This window comes from Malus domestica, chromosome 11 (assembly GCF_042453785.1).
Source record: "Malus domestica chromosome 11, GDT2T_hap1".
NCBI classification, from domain to species: Eukaryota; Viridiplantae; Streptophyta; class Magnoliopsida; order Rosales; family Rosaceae; genus Malus; species Malus domestica.
The window spans coordinates 28,667,713-28,693,596 of NC_091671.1; the positions used below are offsets into that span (position 1 = coordinate 28,667,713).

A 25,884-nucleotide genomic window follows, 5' to 3' on the forward strand; every position below is an offset into this window, starting at 1 on the left:
GAAGGCTCCGTCTTGTGTGTTTATTTTGACTCATGTATATGTACATATTTGTAGCTGATCGGGGATATCAATAAATAAGCTTTCCTTCATTTCAACGTATTGTGTTAAATACACCAAAGCCTTCTTCGCTAAGTTCTTTGAATTTTCTTTTGTTGAAGCTTGTATGTTGAAGCTTTCTGAGTGGAGCATGTAGGTTGGGGTAGTGTTCCCTTAATTTCCCGAGTGAGGAAAACTTCTTGATTGGAGACTTGGAAAATCCAAGTCACTGAGTGGGATCGGCTATATGAATCTTAGAACGCCATTGTGCTCGATCCTGTGTCATGTCCTCCGTTAGATCCAAGTACTCTAAGTCTTTTCTTAGAGTCTCTTCCAAAGTTTTCCTAGGTCTTCCTCTACCCCTTCGGCCCTGAACCTCTGTCCCATAGTCGCATCTTCTAATCGGAGCGTCAGTAGGCCTTCTTTGCACATGTCCAAACCACCGTAACCGATTTTCTCTCATCTTTCCTTCAATTTCGGCTACTCCTACTTTACCCCGGATATCCTCATTCCTAATCTTATCCTTTCTCGTGTGCCCACACATCCAACGAAGCATCCTCATCTCCGCTAATAAATTCCATCGAATGTCACACTAATACAACAACATACTCATTTGACATCTTGGGGTGCAATGGGAGTTTTAAGTGTAACAGTAACTTAACTTAAACAGTAGCAAGGAATGATCATACCTTCTAAAAAGCAGGGCTTCCTTCTCTCATTCAGACTAACACAATCATAAATTTCCTTGCTACTGGTTTTCTGATCCCTGCAAAATTACGAAGGAAAGAGAAAACGGGGGAAAGAAAAATTACTGCTCCAGTTATTGTTGTAGACATCGAAATTTCGGTAAACAAATGTTGACCGATAAATCAAAGTTTCAACGCTTATGTATTACATAAATTTTACACGTAGCGTGTGTCTAAACAAAAAATCGAAATAAGTTGGAAAAGTCATCAAACAGGACACGTGTCAACACCTGACAGAAACGACTTATTTCATCTGGAATATTATATTCAAAATTAGGCCTTGGAAATTTCTATAAATAGAAGGCTAATTCATTCATTTGAGGGGAGGAATTCATATTACACCTTGAAGCTCTGAAGCTCTGAAACTCCGAAGCTCTCAAGCAAATCCCGAAGGATCAAGAAAGCCCTTTTCGTTCTTCATCAAATCCACCTTCAAGATCAAGCCCCGACGGCCCTTGAAGAAAGTGTTATTCGTTCTTCGTTCTTCATTCATCATTCTTCCAAGATCAAGCCCCGATGGCCCCTTGGATCAACAATCATCCACCTTCAAGATCAAGCCCCGACGACCCTTGAAGAAAGTGTTCTTCGTTCTTCGTTCATCGTTCTTCTAAGATCAAGCCCCGACGGCCCCTTGGATGAACAACATCAACAAATCCACACGTCCAACCGTTCTTCAAGATCAAGCCCAAAAGCCCTTGGAGATCCGTTCATCACTGTTCTTCAAAGATCAAGCCCAAAAGCCCATTTGAAGATCCGCTCAAATCCACCTTCAAGATCAAGTCCACGGCCCTTGAAGAACGTTCATCCTTAGATCAAGCCCAACGGCCCTTTGGATCAATCGCACATCCACAAATACACACCTTACGGAGATTGAATCAGAGGATCAAATTTAAGAGAGATTGTAACCCAAAATCATCAAATACAAATATTTGTTTGTGCACGTTGTTCTTGTCTCTTTCGTTTCAGGAATTTTCCGTGTTCACAAATTGGCACGCCCAGTGGGACCATCTCTACCTCTCATCTCTTTCTCCGTTCAAGAAATTCGAGCACACTTCCAAAATCAATGGCATCAAGGAAGGCTCAAGCTGTTCCCACAACCAACACGAAGAACAAGAGCATCCTTGCCGCAAGCGGTGCCATTTCAGGCATCGTAACTCGAAGCAAGGCAAGAGCTCTTGTTGCCTCCTCTTCCACCCCTACATCAACCCTGCCAAAGGAACAAGAGTACTCGAGGTACGAACCTATGATCACCCTGGCCTCGCTAAGGGCACCAAGGGAGGAAAGCCCGAAGAAGTACTCCGAGTATGTTTTCCGATGCTGACTCAAGCGACAGCACATCCATGCAAGTTATGGCTACCGGAGCAACTTCAATCGATGAGCAGCTGGCTCAGATGAATGAAGCAATTGCAAGGTTAACCCGAACTGTGGAAGAAAAAGACTTACAAATTGCAGCACTCGTCAACCGACTGGAGCCGCAGGATGGCAAGAAACCTAACCCGAAGATTGATCATCTGAAGAAGGAAGACGACGAAGAAGACGAGCCCCCGGTGAAGAAAATTGATGTGAAGCCGGAGCCAGACCAAGCAGCGGCACTCATGGGATCTCTTTCTATCCAGCAGCTGCAAGAGATGATCACCAACATCATCAAGGAACAGTATGAAGGAAGCTCTCATGCCTCCACGTTGTACTCGAAGCCTTACTCCAGGAAGATCGACGCCTTAAGGATGCCGAAGGGCTATCAACCGCTGAAGTTTATGCAATTTGACGGAAAGGGAAACCCAAAGCAACATGTCGCACATTTCGTCGAAACCTGCAACAATGCAGGGACGGAGGGAGATTACCTCGCCAAGCAGTTTGTGCGCTCGTTAAAAGGAAACGCCTTTGAGTGTTACACAGACCTGAAGCCCGAGTCCATCAACAGCTGGGAACAGTTGGAAAGGGAATTCCTCAACCGCTTCTACAGTACCCGCCGCACTGTAAGCATGCTGGAGCTGACGAGCACGAAACAATGGAGGGAAGAACCAGTCATGGACTACATCAACTGATCACTCATATATTTCATGCATTTATACCATCAATTTCTAAAGTCTTTGTGATGTTTTTGTGTTAAAATTGTGACATTTTACCTTACCTTGTGTTAATGTACAGTTAATTTTGTTTTAGGATAAATTTCAAGCAAAAATGGGGAGACACTGAGCAACAGAAAATAAATGGGACGGAAAGGAATACATTGAGCAGAAAACAGAAATTGAATAAAGAAATAGAGAGGAGTGCGGGAGATAGAGAAGAGTGAAGGGGAGACAGTGCGCAGAGTGGAAAGAGAGCACTGAGGCAGTGCGGAAAGAATAATGCAGTGGATGGCAGACTGGCAGGAATAAGAAATAAGAAAAGCAGAGTGAGTGCAGGGAGAGAGAGGAGAAAACAGAGAATAATAAGAAGACAGAGGGGGCGAAAGCAGAGGGAAGGACGTGAGAGGAGCACAGAAAACTGTGCGGAGAAAAAGAGGCAGAGACGGACGGGTAGAATAGAAGGGAGAGCAGGGAAGTGTGCGGAAGGCAGGAAACAAAGAGAAGCAGAGAGACTGACACGGCAGAAACAAACAGGCACACAAGCAAGCACAGAAAACTGTGCGGAAAGTGAGAAAGGGACAAAAGACTGAACGGCAGACAAGCAGAGAAAATAGGGTGAATAGACACGGAGAGAGAGGAGAGACTGACAGGCGCAGAAAAAGGTTGGCGATAGGCTACACGGAGGCCGAGCAAGTAGTTGCCACGTCACTTGCTCACTTGGTTGAATCTGCATCATACACTGGATCTGTAGATCCAACTACAAAGTTTAAAAAGAAAAGGGCGCAGAGAGAGAGGAGGCAGGAGAGCTGACGTGAGGACAGAAGGCAGTGCGCAAGAAGAGGGAAGCAGCAGAGCACAGAGGCACGGACGCACGGCAGATCTTCTTTTATTGGTTTTATCTTCTCAAACCCATGTTTTACTTTTGGTTTAATTTGAGAATAATGTGTAACTAATTTTAATAGTTAGGGGCTGTTTTGAAGCCCCGAATATGATCATAAATTTGTTGTGATATTTTGTTTGAATGACTTTTATGAAAGGATGAAAATTGTTTCACTACTTATGTCATTGATAAATTCTTTATGTGTTTCTATGGATGCATACATAGTGAGCATATCTAGGATTTTAATGCTATGAATATATGTCTGCCTGCCCTTGTTGAATGAGGACCTACATATGTTCTAGAGTAGCACTTGTTAATTGTGGTTAACATGTGAAACGATTTCTAGGATAAGTAAGACAACATCAGTACTTACGATGCCTTGTGATGACTCAAACTCTTTTTATTCTTAATGATTTCTACTTGTTAAATCTATTAACACACCATTCTAGATTGCATGCTAGGGACTAAGTTAAGTTGAAAACGCAATTCTCTTAACATACTACGTAAGAAAGAGTAATAGGTTGAGTTCTAACAGTGAGCCAACTTGAGCATCTTCATCCGGAAATAAAAGGAATTTGAATGAAACATAACATGTTTGCATGATTATTTGGTGGTGGATAGCATGTCCCCTAACTCGTTTTCTTAACTTGTGAATTAAAATCTATTGGTATTATTTAAAACTTGTTGAGGTCCTGTTTTGTCCGATTTAATTTAAATAGCTAATCAACTCCAAAAATCCCAAAAATTTGTGTGAGCATAGCTTGGTGTGTCTCGTTTATGTGTATAAAATTTCGTTGTATTTGGATAAGTGTAAGTTAGTTTAATAATTATTGTTCGGTGGCTGGTCAGTGGAGACAGCCACCCTGTTTTTGTGACATTTTAAGTATTTGGATAAAACAATCTTCTGCGGGAAAGACCCTTATTTTCATATGCTACAATCGACAAATTTTAGTGTTAATAAGAAAAATTAATAGGATATTTGTGTGCTACTTTGTGGTGCGTTATAATTCCTACCATCAACCGATGGTGTAATCTAAGCCTCGACTGTAAGGATAGGCTCTCCGAGATTTCTTCAATCGAGATGTGCATCCAGGGCATGCAATGGGGTTTACAATACATCCTTCAAGGTATCAAGCCACGAACTTTTGAAGAATTAGCCACCCGTGCCCACGACATGGAACTGAGCATCGCCCACCATGGAAAGAATGAGCCAATCACCGATTTCAAAAGGGATAAGGTGTTTACTTCAAGAGCAGACAATCATGGGAAAAAGCCCGCCAAGGAAGCTTTTACCACTAAAACCATCCCTATCAAGACCTCGTCCGCACCCGTCAAAATCTCCTTCAATAACAAAGCAAAGGAGATAAAAAGAAGTGAGCCTTCCCACACCCAAGATAGGTACAAAAACACTTTGAGGGAACTGGAGCAGAAGGTATACCCTTTTCCGGACTCCGACATGGATGCAATGCTGGACGACTTGCTGGAGAAGAAGGTGATTGAGTTGCCTGAATGCAAACGCCCTGAAGAGATAAATCGTACCAACGATCCCAAGTAATGCAAGTACCATCGTATCGTGGGTCATCATGTGGGCAAATGTTTCATCCTAAAAGAACTCATCATGAAGTTGGCACAGCAAGGGCGGATTGAGCTCGACCTAGAAGACACAGCCGCAACGCATACCACTACGATCGTGTTCGGGTCCTTTAATCCTGTGCCTCTTCAAGAAATACCCGACCATTCCTATCAATGCACAAGCTACACAGCACCTTCTGCACAACCATCATTGGGGGCAAACAACCAGGATGCACCTATCGGTGATGAAGAAGGGTGGACATTGGTGACCTATAAGAAGACGAGGAAGCCAAGACCCCAAGCTATAAAGCCAAAGAGGGAGCAAGCGAGAAAGCATCGTTGTCGCAACAATAGGAAGCCTAAAAGAAGTATAAGAGCTGCTAAGTCAACATATGCTGGGGAACCTATGGAGCAAGAGCCACGTATTCCTGTCTCCTTGCACGAATACTTCCCGGATGACTTCTTCCAACAGTGCACTATCACTGCATGTCATATGGTCGAAGTAGAAATGGAAGAACCCTCAAAAGGCAAAGCTGTCACCACTGAGGGGGAAAAGACTCCTACAACTGAAGAAGGTCTACCAACACACTTTAGCATCGAGGGAGCGCTCCGGTTGCCAAAAAAGATGCGAAAAGCACTAGCAGCGGTCTTGGCAAGTTCCGACGACCATGAAGTGCAAGAAAGCAAGAACAAAAACTTAAAGCTTCAACCACATGAATGTGCCACATACTGTGCCGCCGAGGACGCAATCCATTTCACCGACGAAGACTTGCTGCTAGGATCCAAGCCTCACAACCGACCTCTCTTCATCTCTGGTTACGTAAGGGAGCACAAAGTCAGCCGCATGCTTGTGGATGGCGGATCAGCCATAAATATCATGCCAAAGTCAACAATGACCACAATCGGCATCAAGGTGGATGAACTATCCCTAAGCCGTCTACTAATCCAAGGTTTTAATCAAGAAGGACAAAGAGCGATGGGCATGATCCGAGTAGAGATGACCATTGGTGAACTCAAGTCAAGCACAATATTCCACGTGATTGATGCAAGAACTTCCTACAGTTTGCTCTTAGGAAGGCCTTGGATCCATGCGAATGGAGTAGTACCGTCCACCCTTCACCAATGCTTTAAATTTTATCGAGAATGAGTAAAGGTGATCTATGGCGACACCAAACCATTCACCGAAGCCGAATCACATTTCGCAGACACCAAGTTCTACATGGATGAAAACATGGTGCCCGAAACTCTTTCAAAAGAGATCAAATCCATGGGCAAAGCAACACCTAAAAAACAGGAGTGGCAAGCCGTGCCCAAGAAGCAAGAAGAATAAGCTATGCCATCTTCAAGCAAAAACGACGATGAGCTTGTTAAACCTGCAACAACCAGAGGGAATAGGACGCCTTCAAATGGACCAAACATACCCGTTTTCCGATACATCCCAACGTCAAGAAGAAAGAATGGTCAATCCCCGTTTGAAACTGCAGCAAGCAAAGCCGATACACAGCGGCACATGGATAATGTAAAGTTGCTCAAAACAAATGCAATTTTGCCTCTGACACAGCTAAGCGACATTAAGGTTGCAAGGCCATCACAAGGCTTCATAAAAGGCCTGCCAAAGGGGGTAGAACCAAGCTTTCTCCCAACCAAGAGGACCGAAGAAGGTTTTGATCCAAACGCCTACAAACTCATGTCGAAAGCTGGGTACAACTTCACCTCCTCTGTAAATTTGGGAAAGAAGGATTTGAACACCATCAAAGACAACGAACGTGATCTTACTAAAACTCAGAAGAAGTTGGAGGAGCATGGTTACGGAGTCAACAACAACAAAGCTGGACTTGGCTTCACACCAAATGCACCGGTGAAGATCTCCAGCAAGGCAAAAAATGCTAGCGCTCAACACATCAGCGTGAGCATCATACAAGATAAAGATGAGCCTCGAACTGCCCTTCAGACGTCAGTATTCGATAGAATGAATCATTCAAGGACCAGAGTTTTGGCACCTAAACTCATTGGCGGTCAAAACAGAACTTCTGTCTTCAAAAGGCTTAACACGTCAGTATCTCGAAGCTCTGTTTTCAAAAGGTTATCGAAACCTAAGAAGCAAAGCGATACGACTAGCTTTCCTCCACGACAGTCAGTTATGGAAAGACTTGGAGAAGCCAAAGAGCCTTTCAAAAGGAGAAAGACAACACCAGAAGTAGAAAAGATCGATCGTCTGGCAAAAAAGGATGACGTTCGAAGTTCCATTCCTTCAAGAATGAAGCGCCAAGCAATTTTAGAGGTTAACACAGTTGGATCACTGAAAGTGAAAATGCGCACCATCATCCACACTAGACAATCTTCATGTCAACAAGCTCAAGAGGTCAACACCGAAGAAGAGGCCCAAGACGTCTTCCACATCACAATCCAAGATGGTGAAGAAGATGAAATCCTCGAGGAAGATGTCATTGCAGCACCGTCACAACTCGAAGATGGGGGGCAAGCCACAGTTGACGATCTCAAAGAACTCAACTTAGGCACAAGTGAGGAACCAAAGCCTATCTTCGTAAGTGCATTACTAAGTGCAGACGAGATAGAGAAGTATTACCAGCTGCTATTAGAGTACAAGGACGTCTTTGCTTGGACCTACAAGGAAATGCCCGGCCTCGACCCTATCATTGATGTGCATCATCTTGCAGTCAAGCCTGGAACGTGACCAATAAAGCAAACTCAAAGACGCTATCGATCCGAGCTCATCCCACAAATTGAGGCTGAGATTGACAAGTTGATCGAAGTAGATCGAAGTAGGCTTCATTCGAGAGGTGCAATACCCTAAGTGGATCTCTAACATCTTCATAGTTCTTAAGAAATCTGGACAAATACGTGTTTGCGTAGACTTCCGAGACCTCAATGATGCTTGCCCAAAGGATGACTTCCCATTGCCAATCATTGAAATCATGGTGGACGCAACCACTGGCCATGAGGGACTATCATTCATGGACGACTCTTCTGGATACAATCAAATTCGCATGGCTCTTGAAGATGAGGAACTAACAGCCTTCCGCACTCCAAAAGGTATCTACTACTACAAGGTGATGCCCTTTGGCCTGAAGAATGCTGGAGCTACATATCAACGCGCAATGCAGAAGATCTTCAATGACATGCTACACAAGAATGTAGAATGCTATGTAGACGATGTGGTGGTCAAGACAAAGAAAAGACCAGATCACTTGAAGGATTTACGAGTAGTGTTCGAAAGGTTGCGAAAATACAACCTCAAGATGAACCCGTTAAAATGTGCATTTGGCGTCACATCTGGAAAGTTCCTCGGCTTCATTGTCAAGCATCGGGGCATTGAAGTGGACCAATCAAAGATCAAGGCCATTCAAAGCATGCCCGAGCCAAGAAACCTGCACGAGTTGAAAAGTCTACAAGGACGGCTAGCCTTCATCAGACGCTTCATCTCCAACCTTGCAGGGCGTTGTCAACCGTTCAGTCGACTCATGAAGAAAGATGTTCCATTCGTATGGGACAAAGCATGCAACAATGCTTTTGAAAGCATAAAGAAGTATTTATCAAGTCCACCTGTCCTGGGGGTACCTGTACCAGGGAAACCGCTCATATTGTACATCGCTGCTCAGGAAAGTTCAGTTGGAGCACTCTTGGCACAGAAAAATGAATCCCAGAAAGAATGAGCGCTCTACTACCTCAGTCGAACGCTCACCGGCGCTGAGTTGAACTACTCCCCAATAGAAAAAATGTGCCTTGCCTTGATGTTTGCCATCCAAAAGCTCAGACATTACATGCATGCTTACACCATCCACTTGGTTGCTAAAGCTGACCCGGTCAAATATGTCATGTCCAAGCCAGTTTTGACAGGACGACTAGCTAAATGGGCATTGCTTCTCAATCAATACGAGATCATCTACGTCCCAGCTAAAGCCATCAAGGGACAAGCGCTAGCAGACTTCCTTGCCGACCATCCAATCCCAGCCGATTGCAAAATCTCAGACGACTTACGTGACGAAGAGGTGTTCTACATCGACATATTTCTGACATGGACGATGTTCTTCGACGGATCTGCACGAGTAGACGAAGCGGGGGCATGAGTAGTATTCATGTCACCACAAAGGCAAATACTACCTTATTCATTCCAACTAAGCGAATTATGCTCCAACAACGTCGCTGAGTACCAAGCACTGATCATCGGGCTCCAAATGGCAATCAACATGGAAATCATAGCCCTTGAGATATATGGCGACTCCAAGCTCATAATCAATCAACTCTTGACTAAATATGAGGTTAGGAAAGATGATATCGTCTCATACTTCCGGCTGGCAACGCAATTGCTACAAAGATTTGAGGCCGTAACACTAGAACACGTGCCAAGAAAAGAGAATCAAATGGCAGACGCTCTCGCCAACCTAGCCTCGAGCATAACGTTAGGAGAAGACGAAGCCACAAACGTGCCAGTCTGCCAAAGATGGGTAATCCCGCCTGTCACTGAAATGGTACTAAGTGATACAAATGTTATTTCCATACTTCCGGTCAACATTGAAGAATGGAGACAGCCGCTGATCAACTACTTGGAGCATGGGATACTCCCAGATGATCCAAAACACCGTTCTGAAGTACGTCGACGAGCACATCGCTTCCTCTATTACAAAGGGACACTCTACCGGCGATCTTTTGAAGGAGTACTTCTGAGATGCTTAGGCGAGAAAGAAGCCAATCAAGCCATGGAAGAAGCACATTCAGGAATATGTGGAGCACATCAGTCCGGACCGAAGCTTTATTTCCAGCTCAAAAGAATGGGTTACTACTGGCCAAGCATGGTAAAGGACTGCCTAGAACACGCCAAAAGGTGCCAAGCCTGCCAATTTCACGCCAACTTCATACATCAACCGCCTGAACCATTACACCCTACAGCTACTTCATGGCCATTCGATGCATGGGGATTAGACGTAGTAGGACCAATTGCGCCAAAGTCATCTGCAGGAGAAGCTTACATCCTGGCTGCAATAGATTACTTCTCCAAGTGGGCTGAAGCCATACCCCTTAAGGAAGTCAAAAAGGAAATTGTCGTCCGTTTCATCAAGGAACATATCATCCACGGATATGGCGTGCCTCGCTACATTGTCATTGACAACGAAAAATAGTTCTCCAACCGACTCGTGGACGAGCTCTGCGAGAAATACAAGTTCAAGCAGCACAAATCCTCCATGTATCATGCTCTGGCCAACGGTTTTGCAGAAGCATTTAACAAGACATTGTGCAACCTCCTGAAGAAAGTAATCGGCAGAACAAAGAAAGACTGGCATGAAAGAATAGGCGAAGCACTTTGGGCATACAGGACGACATATAGAACGCCTACCCAAGCTACACCTTATTCTCTTGTATATGGCGTGGAAGCTGTTCTACCGCTCGAAAGTCAAATCCCTTCGCTAAGGATGGCTCTACAAGAAGGCTTGACTGACGAAGAGAATGCAAAGTTGCGCCTTCAAGAGCTGGAAGCCCTGGATGAGAAAAGACTCGAAGCCCAGCAACACTTGGAGTGTTATCAAGCACGACTCTCCAAGGCTTTCAACAAGAGAGTTTTCCCTCGTTCTTTTCAAATGGGAGATCTCGTCCTTTCATTGCGTAGGCCTATCATCACAACTCACAAGACGAAGAGCAAGTTCACGTCAAAATGGGATGGACCATACGTAATACAAGAAGTCTACACCAATGGCGCCTACTTAATCATGGCGGAAGACGGCTTGAAGATCGGCCCTATCAATGGCAGATTCTTGAAGCGCTACTACCCCTGAAAGGCGACAACTCATGCTCTTTGTTCGCATGAGCCTAAACTGCATGAACCAAAGCTCCTGGCCCGCAAGAGCATAAACTGTGTATGGTAAAATCATCATCAAAATCACTGTTAAATTCATCACTCATTTGAACTACGTTATGACTTGATCCCTCCTCAACAAAGGGTACATAGGCAACTTGAAGCATCAAAACTTCAAGTACAGTCACACCATCTAAATATATATATATATATATATATAACACTTTGAAAATTGAAGAGCAAATTCAAGAACATAAGTGCTTTATTTCTCTAGAAGAAGGAGTCGGCTCCAAAGCCTTATTATTAAAATAAATAAATAAATAAATAAAAAGGTACTACTTGAAAACTATGTCCTTAAAACTACGAAGGCGCTCTTTAAGCGAGCCTTCCAAAGTCTTCAAAGTCTCTACCTCGATGGGAGACAAGATGGGCAACTCCATAGCCATGCCTTTCTCTCGTTCTAGGCGCGAAATCTCCTCTTGGTACTGAGAAAGTGCAGTTCCCTGCTCCGCAAGAACACTTTCAAGTTGCGATGCTTCGATTACCAACTGCTCCCGTTCTCGCACCAATGCATCTAGACGCCCCTGGACAGAAGTTAAAGAAGTCTCCGTGACTTGATAATTTCCTGAAACAGCTTGCTGAAAAGACCGGACTCGAGCCAGTGACGAGTTTATCGTTGCTAGCTGATGAGCTCTAACATCTGGACTCAACTTCTCCAAGGAAATGGCATGCAAGGAAGAATACTCAGTCGAGGCAGCCATAAGTTCGGCAATCTTGATCTTCAAAGATGAGGAATCAACGTTAAGGTTGTCAATCACAGAAACAAACTTCAACAAGTCCTCATTGAGCAACGTAAGGTCTTCCAGTGGACACTTAGAAATCCTCGCTTCAATATGGCCCTTGATCTCCATTGCCGCACCAAGACTGATGCGATGGATGAGTCGCTTAGTACCGCTAAGGTTCGGCCCTCTCAAAGAGATCTCAGAGCTAGCTGGCAAAGGTGTTGGACGCATGACAGGTTCTTGCATACCTCCACCTACACATGGCAAACTCGGGAAGTTCGACGGATTTGGAACAAGCTCTACACCAGGCGAATCCCCGATCTCTCTGTCTGTAGGTAGGCCGCCTATAAATAGCATCTCCATATAGGAATGAACATCTGCAGTTGCCAAATCAAAATGACGGGAAGGCCCAACCTAAAGACAACAAAGAAAGATGTTAAAACAAAAGCCAAAATCATAAAAGCAGAAGAAATCATGAGAGAAAATAAAGTACATACATCTCTCTCAAATGGCGCACGGTCATCGAATTGAGGAGGTCTAAACACTTCTTTCTTCTTATGACGAAAATTGACATCACTGTCAGCCTGAGCATCCTCAAGTGGTCGCTTGTTTGAAACTTGTTGACGCTGATGCAAAATAAATCCATCTTCGTGCGAGTCACCTTCATCTCCTGCCTCTTCAGAAGCATCCGAATGTCGAGGAGACAAGCATGGGCATTGAGGAGCTAAAGCTACAGGTCTATCTCACAAAGGAGTGACACTCAAACAATCAAAAGGTACCAACTGTTTAGGAACCACAGAACAACCCTCTTTTAACGCATCATGATTTGAATGGGAAGAATTGGTACCACTTGCCGTCCCTAAATTCTCATAATATACCTTTGACCACCAACGTACGTAAACACGGGTTACTGGATTACTCTTGAACTTGTCCTTGGTCGGCAGGGTGATAGAAGCATTTGTACATGCACGGGTACACGACTCCCAATGCATATACACGGCTTGCAAGGATTCTGATCGAGCTTTCTCCCTCGACGTGCCTGGCACATTTTGGACAAAACCAAATTGCCTACTAAAGCGATGAGGACTGTACGGCTGAATAATACATCGGTCTTCTTACCGCAAAGAAACATACCCTGAACGGAGACTTATAAGGTAAGACAAGTCTGAAAAGTGGATATGTGAATCATCTATGATGTCTCGCCGCACCGGGCCAAACCTCGCCAGGCGATCCATCTTCAATCCTTCACAACTTCTAAATAATGCTTGCGCCTGCTGATCGTCGAGACTCTTCGCAGAATACACGCCAGAATACTTCATCATCAAAGGTCCTAGCTTGACTACGGAAGGCCCAGACTTGTCTAAAGTTGACGAAGAAAAATGAGTACCAAAGTACTCACCCAACCAACCGTACACATAATGGTAAGGAAGTACCGCATCGCGATCTTCAGTGCTTGCCAAGTCCGAAACAACTCTTAAGCCGTCGTAAATATTGGCTATGACCGGTACGGCAAGGCTAAAAGATTCGCCTGCAGCTATCTTGCTAGCAACTTTGAAGACTCCAGGACGAATCAAGTTGACATCGTCTTTAGGGAAGACAAACTTACAAAGCCAACAAGCTAAGAATGCAGCTAAGTAAGATTCTTCCAAGTGCTCTAACGCCACGCCGAGATCCTCAAATGTCCTTAACTCGTTAAGGGTACAGCGCCCAGCTAGACCAATGACGCCTGACGGATCAGAATCTCCCTTAGGCCTGGTTGTTTTGTTACGACCATTTTTTTTCGAATGCCTCTTGTACTTCACGGCATCCCAATACCAAAACCGGATCCACGAAGAAATCTTCACGCCTGACTTACCGGGGGCCTCTTGGAAAAGCTTATGGTACGCCCAGAACAAATAGCGGCAGCTCGCAGGCAATCCTCGACTGTTGCGACAAGAAAACTCCTCCACACTAGGAACAACCTCGTCATAAAATTTTCCCTGGATGGGCAGACCCCCTAGCTTGTGGAGATCCCTAAGTGAAATCGACATCTCCCCTTGAGCCGTGTGAAGCGTGTTGGTCGCTGAACACCAATGCTCAAAGAATGCACGAATGACGGAATGATGGCGATCATAACTAAACAAAGATGCGTATACAGCATGATAAAGGCCTGTGTTGGTAAGTACATCTTTGGAGCGGCTCAAGACATCTTCAAACCATTCCCAATAAAACTCAACGAAGGCGGCTCCTCCAGTAGTCGACAGGGTGCTATTCCAAGCTATAGCTCCGCTACGGATACGATCACCAAGAAGCTTAGACTTAACCAAAGGGTTGGCACGATCATGGTGCGAAGAGTTCAAGATAAAAATACTCGATCTGCACACCTTCCTCTTTGTAGTTGGTCGAACGGAGTCTACCAGCTCCCAAGATACCTTAGAAGACCACGACTTAATATGCATGGAGTTGTCTTTTATGGGAAGAACGAGTGCCTTAGGGCCAGTCAGTGGCATATAAAGCTTCAATGTCGTTCCACTATCTTGTGGATCGCCTTCCTTCGCAAGAATGGTGATGGTGTTGTTTTTAAAGCACTTAAGAAACACCATGACTGCAATGGAAAAGTCAGCCACAAAGCTTGAATAGGCACGGCAAAAGTGGACAGCTACAAGACGGTCCTTCAAAACACGTTACAGTAGCAAAAAAAAAAAAAATCCATCAGTGAGGGCACAAACACACTGTGTATAAAAATAGACACATTATATGGTATTATATGTGTGTGCGTATATGGGTGTGTGCGCGCATATATATATATATATAAGACATGGCAACCAAGTTCCATATACAAATATATATAATGTGTACACAATGATGGTGATGGGACGATTGAAGGAATGTATATATATTCTAGCATCATAAACAGATTATATATATATATATATATGAGGTTCAAAAAAAAAAAAAAAAAAAAAAAAGAGCCTAAAAAAAAAAAAAAAACGTAAAAGCTTGCTGTTACTGCACCACGATGTCACCCGTCTGCATCCTCCCTCTGCTCAATCTTCTGCCCATTGCCAAGCAACCTATGAGGGTATTTATAGGAAAAAAAAAAGAGAGGGTGATGATTAAAAAAAAAAAAAAAAAAAAAAAAAAGATGGTGCGGATTGCACAAAAGAAAAAAAAATATATAATAAAATAATATAAAAAATATATATATAAAATAAAAAAATAATAAATAACTAAAAAGGGCATGGTGCGGGTTGCACCATTGAAAAGAAATAATAATAATAATAATAAAAAAGGGGGATGGTGCGGATTGCACCATCTGAAAAGAAAAATAAAATAATAATAAATAAATAAATAAAAATAAAAAATAAATATATAAATAAAAATTTAAAAATAAAAAACATAAAAAAAAAAGATGGTGCGGATTGCATCATCTGAAAAGAAAAAAAAATAATATAAAAAAAAGGGGATGGTGCGGATTGCATCATCTGAAAAGAAAAAAATAATAATAATAAAAAAAAAAAAAAAAAAAAAAAAAAAGATGGTGCAGATTGCACCATCTGAAAAGAAAAAATAAATAAATAAATAAATATATAAATAAAAAAAAAATGTTGCGGATTGCACCACATAAAGAAAAAAAAAACAAATGCATTAAGAGAAATAAAGTCTATTTCATCGATTTCTCTGGAAAAATTACAGACGGAACATTTACATACCAAAAAAAAAAAAAAAAAAAAAAAAGTGCAAACAAACAAAAGCCTTCATTGATTAGGTGGCGCCTCAGTACTCGGCGGAGCCCCAGATCGGAGAGGCACCAGAGGGTGATTATTCAGAGCATCATCACTCGGCGGAACCCCAGAAGGAGAAGGCACCGAAGGTTGATCATTTGGAGCTTCATTACGCAGTACAGCCCCAGAAGACGAATGCAAATGCTGTTGGAACAAACCCATAAACCTCTGATGATCAAGTAAAATCTGACCGTCAGATTCCTGCATCTGGCTAATCTTCCTCTTCATGGTTGTAGCATAGTTATGTGCGAGCTTGTGCAACTGTTTATTCTCATGCTTAAGCCCTCTAATCTCCTGTTTGAGACTCATCACCTCAGCCGCCAATGATTCAACTTGACGGGTTCGAGCAAATAGGCGTTGGGCCATATTAGACACAGAACCTGCACATTGCACACTAAGAGTCAGAGAATCGTTAACAGCCAACTCATCAGACCGTTTGGAAAGTAGTCTGTTATCTTTGGGAGTGATAAGGTTCCTGGCCACCACCGCAGCGGTCATATCATTCTTCATCATCGAATCCCCAACGGTAAGAGGACCAGTAGAGGATATGAAAGATGGGCGCCATATGTTGTCTGGAGAAGGCGGGGCTGCCTCTTCACCAAGATTCAAATCAAAACGACGGTCGGAGGGTCCATACATTTTCAAAGGTGTTGAAGAAATAAGAAGTCGGACAAAATCAAGATCTTAGAAGTGCACAAAGGGAGTTTCTACAAGCGAAAATTCAAGTGAGCTTTGAAACGAACTGCGTGCCTCTATAAAAAATCAACACTCGACGGGATTTCAGAGATCGAAGAGGCGAGCTCAGAATTCGAAGAGGCCAATTCAAAAATCGAAGAGGCAAGCTCAGAAATCGGAGAAGCATCTTGCTTTTCCAGACGCGTCAGCACCCGTCACACGCAAATTCAGCTTTGCGGAAATCACGGGCAAGTTGTCGAAGCGCCGATCCCAGATATTGAAGAGGCGCCAGTCTTTTTCAGCCTCGTCAACACCTGTCACATGCACACTCAGCTTGACGAAAATTACGGACAATTTGTCGAAGATTTCTGATAAAGAAGAAAGCACATGAAGCCATACTGATCAATCACGCATTGGTTGCCGACACGAGTAAAAGAATAGTACCTCTACAGGTACTAAAGAATTTCCTATAACTGTCCACCTTCACCCTCCATAGCAAGGCAGACATACATAACATTTCTTCATCTCCGAGAATGCCTTCCCAACAAAGCCTCTCGAGTCACTCAGTGTTTCTTATTCCTTGGGGTACCTCTGCAAACAAATGACACCAAAGCAAAAGTATCTCATATCACCAGGGTAGAAAGCAAGAGTATCTCATATCATGCGTTCTCCCTGTCCTCCTTTGTTCTTGTTCTTACCTACAAAGACAAGGATAAAGAAAACAATATGCCGGAACCTCCACTCAAACTCGGATGCCACATTTGCCTGGAGAACAGATAAGGCAAGTGAAAATGATACCTTGCAGCATGTGGAGACAACGTGCAGAAGAAACAAGTAGAGAAGAATGCAGTCTTCACAGTCAGCTCAGCAGAAGGAGTCCGAGCTGAGGAACTCAAGAAGCTGCCACGTCTGCCTGAAGAAACAAGCAGAGAAGAATGCAGCATGCACAGTCAGCTCAGCAGAAGGAGTCTGAGCTGAAGAACTCGAGAAGATGCAACATTCTCCCAGAAGAATAGATAAGACAAGGGAAAATGATACATTGAAGCATGTGGAGACAAGCGCAACAAAATACGTGCCGATTCATCCACTACCAAAGCCAAAGATCATCTACCACATGAAGCTCCTTGTGGTCCAATTTCAACCTTCAAGATCAAGCCTCGACGGCTCTTGAAGAAATCTCCAACCCAATTCAAGATCAAGCCTCAACGGCCCTTGAAGAAATCTCCAGCCCAATTCAAGATCAAGCATCGACGGCCCTTGGATCGACATCTACATTAAGGGACTTCAAAACGCATCTCCTACACGTGACAAGCACATGTATACGACGCGCCTTGAAGTGGGGGCATTTGTAGACATCGAAATTTCGGTAAATAAATGTTGACCGATAAATCAAAGTTTCAACGCTCATGTATTACATAAATTTTACACGTAGCGTGTGTCTAAACAAAAAATCGAAATAAGTTGGAAAAGTCATCAAACAGGACACGTGTCAACACCTGGCAGAAACGACTTATTTCATCTGGAATATTATATTCAAAATTAGGCCTTGGAAATTTCTATAAATAGAAGGCTAATTCATTCATTTGAGGGGAGGAATTCATATTACACCTTGAAGCTCTGAAGCTCTGAAACTCCGAAGCTCTCAAGCAAATCCCGAAGGATCAAGAAAGCCCTTTTCGTTCTTCATCAAATCCACCTTCAAGATCAAGCCCTGACGGCCCTTGAAGAAAGTGTTCTTCGTTCTTCGTTCTTCGTTCTTCATTCATCATTCTTCCAAGATCAAGCCCCGACGGCCCCTTGGATCAACAATCATCCACCTTCAAGATCAAGCCCCGACGGCCCTTGAAGAAAGTGTTCTTCGTTCTTCATTCATCGTTCTTCTAAGATCAAGCCCCGACGGCCCCTTGGATCAACAACATCAACAAATCCACACGTCCAACCGTTCTTCAAGATCAAGCCCAAAAGCCCTTGGAGATCCGTTCATCACTGTTCTTCAAAGATCAAGCCCAAAAGCCCCTTTGAAGATCCGCTCAAATCCACCTTCAAGATCAAGTTCACGGCCCTTGAAGAACGTTCATCCTTAGATCAAGCCCAACGACCCTTTAGATCAATCGCACATCCACAAATACACACCTTACGGAAATTGAATCAGATGATCAAATTTAAGAGAGATTGTAACCCAAAATCATCAAATACAAATATTTGTTTGTGCACGTTGTTCTTGTCTCTTTCATTTCAGGAATTTTCCGTGTTCACAATTGTACCTGCAAGTTAGAAAAGAGTAGACTGAAGGGCTTTTCATTGAACACATAATTATATGAAGCAAAACACAGGATGAAGCTCAGAAATGTCATCCTCACACAGTTGCTGTACGTTGCTCGTAGTTCATTTTGGAAAGCTTTTGAGCACCTGGATAAGAAATATGAAGCAAACCACAGGATGAAACTCGGGCTGTAAACCAGTAGCCAGCAGCAAGTCTTGTATGTTTGAAATGATAGTGTGGAGAAAAAGAAACTATCATTCCAACGCACCACTGAATAAAGAATTCTCATATGGAAAATGTAAACACAATATAAAGCCTAGTAAATTTGTGAATTATTCAATTTGATGAAATGGAAAGAAGAGAAAAGTGTCCAGAGCGCACCATCTCGGATATAATTGGAATAAGAGGCAAATAATTCCACATCGAGTTTTAAACAGAGACCAGAACAAAACAGATCCAAGTGGAGTAGGATTCTTTATTATATTAGTGTCAGCCCATGAGCAGTAACAATAAGCATGACCCCTCTCTCAGCAATCAAGCGACCGTTTCAGTTTCCATGCCAATCTCATTGACAATGATCACTTCAGGCATGTGGTTTTCAACTGCCTCTATCATAACTTTGTGTTGGCATTATGTAGGTCAAGTCCAGATCATACTAACTTCTGATACGAAGAATCCTAGGAATGACTAGGTACAGAAATCTCTATAACGATGAATATAAGTATTGCTTTCACTCAATAGACGTAATTTGATCTGATATGATACAGCAAAAAGAGATGAGGTAGCGGAGCTATCGTATAACATCAGTCCCCCCCCCCCCCCCCCCCCCCCCAAAAAAAAAAAGGGACTAAATGAGCTACTTTGATTCAAAAGAAACCAAAGGGTTTGGCAACAAGCAAACGCCTTTCTATCATAGTAGCAAAAGGTTCCCAACCTTAACAACATAAGGACCATAGGCTGCTTTCAGTTGGTTTCATAAGGGGCTTGTTCAAGCTATCAGCAACGTCTTAGATTGAACAACAATACGATCACATACAATCTCCAGGCAGGTTTCCCCTTGAGCCAAGGCAAGATTATCCATATATTTTTAAGGTTTTCCTCTTTGTATATAACCATAAAAACAATTGTATTTGTAACTTAATGTTTGTTTTAAGTCAAAAGAGACTTAGTAGCAAAATGGATTCACAGAGTACTGATAAAAAATTCAGTCCCAACAGGAGCCACCAGTAAATAAATGAATGCAAAAAAATTTGGATGACTTGGGCCTTTGTCAAACCTGTCAAATGCATCCAAGAATTGTACTTGACTGCAACATATTTCTATTAACTAATTGAGAAAGAATCAGAGGGCAATAAGGAATGGAGGAAACTGAAGAATTAGAGAGAGAAACAACTGAAAGAGAACAAGTAGCTCAAAATGTTTTTGATTATTCAATCTGTGTTTTACAAATGAGATACAACCAGACTTATATAGCTGGGAGAAGGCACACGTGCCTTAAGCTAAATGTTAACAGACTCAACTAACATTTTAACAAACTCTAACAGCTTTAACAATCATTTAACAAACTCTGCTAAGGTGGCCTTCACTACTGATGCTTATGTGGATGCTGATGTGGTATTGATACTCAACAATTTCCACCCTCTCTTAAATAATTTACCTATAAATGGCAACAAAGTTTAAATAATGCACGTGTGTAAATAAAATCCTACTTCAACTCTAACTTTAAACTGCAATCTTCAGCTTGATTGGAAGAAAGAGAAAGTGTACAGATTTAAAAAGACATCACTGCTTTGGGAGTAAATTGTTTTCTAGTTCTAGTTAATCATATTCATACAAGAACTTAACCGATGATAGCAATCAAGTTCATATAATAAAGCTCCATCAAGAAATAAACAAAAGAAAGCACATATTGGTTCTAACTAAACATTCAATGCGACAAGGTACAGGGGAAGCATAAGAATCATGTGTGTGTGTGTGTTAAGGAACAAAGCATGCAATTGCCTTTACTACAAATGTCATCTCTCAAAATACCAAAGAAAAGAAAAAAAGGCCGAAACATTTACCAGAACAAAAATGTTGTTTTGAATTATCACTTGGAAAGCAGAAAGACCACTGGTGTTGTGCGGTTGGACATTACCAACTTGGCTACAAAACTCGCTAAGGCAAAACAGCGGTCTTGTATAAGAAGGTAATCACCAATGCGAGACGAACAAAGCCAAAGACATCTTCAGTCATAACCTCATTTCAAGTTAAATGGAAGGCCAATTCAGGTGGCTGGCTGTAAAAACATTTATATTTCCACAACTTCAAGTGCCACAGCAAGTCACTAGGAGTAAGTTACATTGGTTGTGCTGAGACACCCTTTAGACCATTGAATGCAACTTATAACACAAAGTTCATTTCCTCTTGCTCTCATCCTTACCTTAATAGGTAGGAACCAGGTAAGCTTGCTTGAACAGTGGAACTATATTCGGGCTTTTAAACATAGTTCATATATTGGAAAAAAAAAAAACACAGTTCATATGTCGGGAAGAAATAAGAGGAGAATGTCTAGGATTTGGTAGATCTCTTCCGTTCTAGGATGTGATTTGTCAATTGAATAAAATTGGTAAACTTGATTATCAACCTCAATCCAACTGCAACCTGGGGTTTTATAAGCATTTCGCTCCCTCAGCATCTTTCTCACGTTTCGGACATCATCCCACTTCCCCAACTGCCCATATATATTGGCCAACATGGTCCCATACGCACCATTATTTGGTTCAAGTTGAATCAACTTTTTAACTGCAATTTCTGCGAGATCTGTGCGACCATAAATCTTACATGACCTCATCGGGTTCAATTTTCATTCCCCTCACAGCTTCCATGGCTTCCTCAAATCGACCTGCTCGACCAAGAAGGTCTATCAAGCATCCATAGTGTTCTATCTGAGGCTCAATCCCATAACCCTGAGTCATCAAATCAAAATAAGAAATACCTTTCTCTACCAACCCTTCATGCGTGCAAGCATTGAATAAGCCTACAAAAGTGACCTCATCTGGTCTTACATCAGCCCCACACTGTATCATGTCCTCAAACACACCAATTGCATTGTCACTTTCACCGTGCAGAGCATAAGAGTTGATCATGGAATTCCAAGAGGTCAAGCTTTTTTGCGAGGTCCTGTCGAAAACCCTTCTTGCCACTTTCAAGCTCCCACATTTCCCATACATATCTACTAAAGAATTGGAAACAAACGAATCTGGACCAAGCGCATTTTTGTAAATATAGTTGTGCAGCCATTTACCAAGCTGCAGCATGCCAGTGTGACTACAAGCCGAAAGAACACATACAGCAGTAACCTGATTCGGCCAATTTTCTCGATGTTTCTCCCCATGTGCAATATGAACCATTGTTTTGAACAGAGAAATTGCCTCCGAGAACTGGCCGTTCTGCGTGCAACCTGCAATAACAGCATTCCAAGAAGGGACATCTCTCTCCGGCATTTTCTCGAACAACAACAGAGCACCACCAATGTCCCCAACTCTAGTGTGCCCAGAAATCATAGCCGTCCAGGTCACGACATTCTTCTCAGACATTTCTTCAAACACCCGCCTTGCTGAGCCAACATCCGAGCGGAACCTGGAGTAGGAATCAAGAAGAGCCGTTTGCACAACAGGGTATTGACCAAAACCCGATTTCATGATGTGGGTATGCACCAGTTCAGTCCCGTGAGACTTAAAAACCTCTGGACTAGATTTCAAGATGTGGGGGTAGATAAAATGGTTGGGTTGAGGGCTTCCCTGACAAAACATGCGTCGGTACAACAAAAAAACAGAATGGTGGTGGGACTGGGAGGCATAACCAGCAATCATGGCAGCGTAATGGTATACATTCGGGTAGTGGAGGCAGTCGAAGATGAGGCGAGCATAGGGAAGGTTGGCATTGGGGAGAGTGACAAGGCAGAAGCGGACGAGCTTGAAGGCGTAGATTTCACTCTGGCCGTAACCAAGAGTGATGATAAAGACGTGCAGTTGCTTTAGATGGTTGAGGGTTTTGCATTTTGCAAGTAATTGGTTTACATTCAACATCTTCTTTCCCAATGTTGTGTACAAAACTGGAAGACATACACAAAAAAACTTAGACTAATGCTGCATTTGCTCTTCCTCAGACCGGTTAAGACTCCAATACCGAACCAGCAGCAAGCATTGAGGAATGCCCAACAATCACATACAAGCTACAGAAATCAGTTTGGATTAAACCTTAATTAAATCTTAAAATTCACACTTGGTACATATTATATAACAAATCTTCAAAACCTAACACAAAATCCCCTAATTTCCCCAAATCTACAACGAGAATTAGCTACAAATTTAACTTAAATTGCACTCTTAATTATACAAAGCTAATAGAAAATAATATAAAATACCTTAATTTAGAAGTGTCTTTGATTGTTTAGAAGCGGAAGAAGGTATCCAATAATTCTACAAAAATAATAAACAAAACTCAATGGAAAGTAGAAAGAATGCCCAGAATAATCCAAGACAAGAGACGAGTGAGGAGAGTGCGTGCGTGCAGGTGAGAGCCTTGAGCGTGACAGATGTTCATTGCGAGACGAGGTTTAAGGTTTAACGGGAGTTCCTTGGCTAAATAGCCAAAAAGATTTTCATACTCTTCACTTTTACTTTCGTCCCTCACATTTCAAATCTATAAAAGTGATCTATGCGATTGTCCACAATTCATCATTTTAGTCATTCCGTTAAAAACTTCTTTAAGTGTCCCAGAGCTCTTGGCCGGAAGTTTGGGCAATTTTTAAAGCTTCGTAACTCAATCGTTTCTTAACCAAATTCAACCCATAATATATCAAAATGAATATAGGAGATGGCCGGAAAATAGCTTCAAAGTTGACTAGTCCGAGGGAAAACTGAAAACCTTGCCGGAAACTGGGTAAACTTTAAAAGTTGATAACTTCTTTAATACTCAACAAAATCAAGTAATTCAAAAACAAAAATCATACTTCTCGATGAGACGAAGAGAATGGTACCTTTTGAGATGGCTAAATTACCGTGGTTTGGCCGGAAAACGGCTCGAAAGTGGCTAACTCGAGACCAAGACAGCCACTTTTGAGCCGTTTTCCGGCCAAACCACAACGAGTTAGCTGTCGAAAAGGTATCATTCTCTTCATATCGTCAAGAAGTATGATTTTCATTTTTGAATCACTTGATTTCGTTGAGTATTGAAGAAGTTATGAATGTTTAAAGTTTACCCCAGTTTTCGGCGAGTTTTCCAGTTTTCCTTTGGACCAGTCAAATTTGAGGTTATTTTCGAGCTATCTCCGGCAGCCATTGGGCTTCCAAATAGGTATAATCTTATTATACGCTTTCTTATCTTCATTTTGATATATTATGGGTCGAATTTGATTAAGAAACGATTGAGTTACGAAGCTTTGAAAATTGTCCAAACTTCCGGCCAAAAGTTTCAGGACATTTAACGGAGTTTTTAACGAAATGACCAAACTGATGGATGATGGACAATCTCAGGGACCACTTTTATCGATTTGAAATGTTAAGGACCAAAGTGATGAGTTATGCAAATCTCATGAACCATTTTGGCTATTTAGCCAGAGTTCCTTTTCATTTTTAATTTTAATTTGAACAAAGGTTTAAGGCTGTTTAAGGTGAATGAGGATCCTCTTTGTAAGGATTTTGGAATTCTCAAATTGTGTCCGTTCATCATACATCGTGCGATAAGAAATCATTTTAAATACTTTTATTTAAAATCAAACATGAATAGTACCTGATGAAAACTGGTCGCATGATACACAATAAATACAGAAAATTAAAATGATACCAAAGGTAGAGGCTAGCGCAAAAGCTACATCATTTGAACAGTATTTCCATCCCACTCTTGTGCTTGTGGTTCTACAACGTATGCTCGATCATGATACAACTACCTAATTTTACAATCCGCACTGGATTAAGAATTCTAGCGAATTGCTTTGTGTGTTTACTCTCTCTTTTACAAAAGAAAAGGAGGGCTAAAAGATGATGTTTGATGGAACTGAATACTCCAGTTATATATGCTCTTTCATACCTCTTCAAATACCTTTTGGATGTATATGAAGCTATACAACTCTCTCCGAAGAGTTGTGTCTATTAATCAAAACATTTTTAATTAATTTTAATTAAAAACTTAATTCGAAATTAAAACTAATTGATCAGATTAATTTTAATTCTTATGCCCCAAGGCCCAGGACCCTTGTCTTGATTAATTAATATTAATATTATGGTATAATCATCAAGTTTAATCCACACAATTAGTGGCTTAAGCCTCAATCATCATTCCAAATGGTCCAACACCTAACTAATATTGTAGAAGATAAAACATATATAAAAATCTTTGGGAATCTTGTTTCCCCGATGTAGGACAAGAGTCTCAAAACTTCCAACACTTTCTTCTTCCTCTTGCATAGGATCTAACGGAACCTTGGCCTCCGTCAGAAATTTCTCAATTCCGACCTTCTTTTTTCTCTTCCCTTCCTGTCTTCCAACATCCATGACTCTTTTTAGCCCATCTTCTACCCATCCCTTATGGTTCTGGCCTCTTTCTATCCCATTATTTCTCAGATCTGCAACAGTATTTTTTAAGTGTGTTTCGCAGCTCTCTTGGAAGGTGTGCAGAGCATATACTCGGGTGGTCACACCACCATCTTCCATGAGTTTCATTTACTTGTTGGTTGCAGATTTGGATTTTGTGGTATGATGGAAGAGGGTAGAATCAGCTTGATTTTCGATTTGGGGGCTTCGTTTGGTTGGATTTTGGTGACTGCAGGAGGCGGTGGTTCGTTGTCGGCAATTTTTTTTTTTTTTTGTGGTTCGGTGACTGCGTCTGTTTTCTTAGGGTTTTTTATTTTGTTTTGTTTGTTTTGGCTCAATCTTTGGGTTGGGTCCTTTGCTTTGGGATTCTTTTTGTAATTTTGGGCTCTATTTGTATTTGAATTCTTGTATGTAAAATTTTCATGTATTGGTAACGAAGAATTTACCTTTGTACCAAAAAAAAAAAACAATTTGTTGGTTTATAGTACACAAAGAATGAATAAAGAAGTAGGTTCAATGTTAAAAACATGTGTTCTATTCCCAATTTTGATAACCAAGAGGAATATTATGGGAATAAGTAGGTTTAATGTTAAAAACATGTGTTCTATTGCCACATAGTATTACGATCTAGTGATATTCCTCTTCACTTGTAAGTGAGAGGTCTTAGGTTCAATTCTCGTCAAAGGCAAATTTGAACTATATTATTACTAGCT

The 25,884-nt window shown here is 41.9% G+C and overlaps 1 pseudogene; it reads right to left on the reverse strand.

The window, feature by feature from the left end:
• Positions 1 to 20,003: 20,003 nt before the first annotated feature.
• Positions 20,004 to 25,300, reverse strand: LOC114819776 (pentatricopeptide repeat-containing protein At1g33350-like; annotated as a pseudogene).
• Positions 25,301 to 25,884: the final 584 nt, after the last annotated feature.